We start from the raw sequence: 995 nt of genomic DNA, 5'->3' as shown, positions 1-995 counted from the left end.
TTATGGGTCACATCAAAGTTGTTTTCAGTTTCTATGTTTCTTATGTCAGGTTAAGTAGCTACGGAAGAAGCTGAAGATTACGTAGATAGGTTGGATAACTGATGAAGTATTGAATGGAACTGAAGAAAAAAGAATTGTAGGGCATAACTTGACAAAAGAACGGATCAATTGGCTGGGCACATCCTGAGGCATCAGGGAATAGCCAGTTTGGTAATGGAGGAACGTATTGAGGATAGAAATTGTAGAAGGAGACCAAAACTTGACTACAGTAAGTCGGTTCAAATGCTTACAGGCTGCAGTAGTTAAGCGGAGATTGGGAGACTTGCACGGGATAGAGTAGATGGCTGCATCAAACCAATCTTCGGACTGAAGAAAACAAAACAATATACCTGCAGCTAGTGTCCTCTTTCGTTCAAGGATATTTTCTAATAGGATACAAGTGTGTAAAAGAAATTACTAGAATCTATACGTCGTAAAAGCCAACGGCCTTGCCGCGGTAGTAACACCGGTTCCCGTCAGATCTCCGAAGTTAAGCGCGGTCGGGCTGGGCTAGCACTAGGATGGGTGACCATCCGGTCTGCCGAGCGCTGTTTGCAAGAGCGGTGCACTCAGCCCTCGTGAGGCAAACTGAGGAGCTACTTGATTGAGAAGTAGCGGCTCCGGTCTCGTAAACTGACATACGGCCGGGAGAGCGGTGTGCTGACCTCATGCCCATTCATATCTGTATCCAGTGCCGCCAATGGGAGGATGACACGGCGGCCCGTCGGTACCAATGGGCCTTCTTGGCCTGTTCGGGAGGAGTTTAGTTTTATACGTCCTTAAAAATGTTATTATCTGAAGGGCACTCCAGTATATTCAGTTAAATTCACAACCATATTATACAGGGTGTTTCTAAATGAACTTACGGGCTTTAAGGCTTTATAGCATTTATTACATTTAACTTTTAATTATAAATAATACACCAAATAAAAGAGCAACTAAAACAGTTTTTCTTC

General features: G+C 43.7%; 1 pseudogene; it reads left to right on the top strand.

Annotated features, from left to right (window-relative positions):
- The first annotated feature begins 478 nt into the window (after positions 1-478).
- Positions 479-596, top strand: LOC124796533 (annotated as a pseudogene).
- Positions 597-995: the final 399 nt, after the last annotated feature.

This window comes from Schistocerca piceifrons, chromosome 4 (assembly GCF_021461385.2).
Source record: "Schistocerca piceifrons isolate TAMUIC-IGC-003096 chromosome 4, iqSchPice1.1, whole genome shotgun sequence".
NCBI lineage: Eukaryota > Metazoa > Arthropoda > Insecta > Orthoptera > Acrididae > Schistocerca > Schistocerca piceifrons.
The sequence above is the reverse complement of the archived record's forward strand: the minus strand, read 5'-3'. Positions and strand labels throughout refer to the sequence as shown.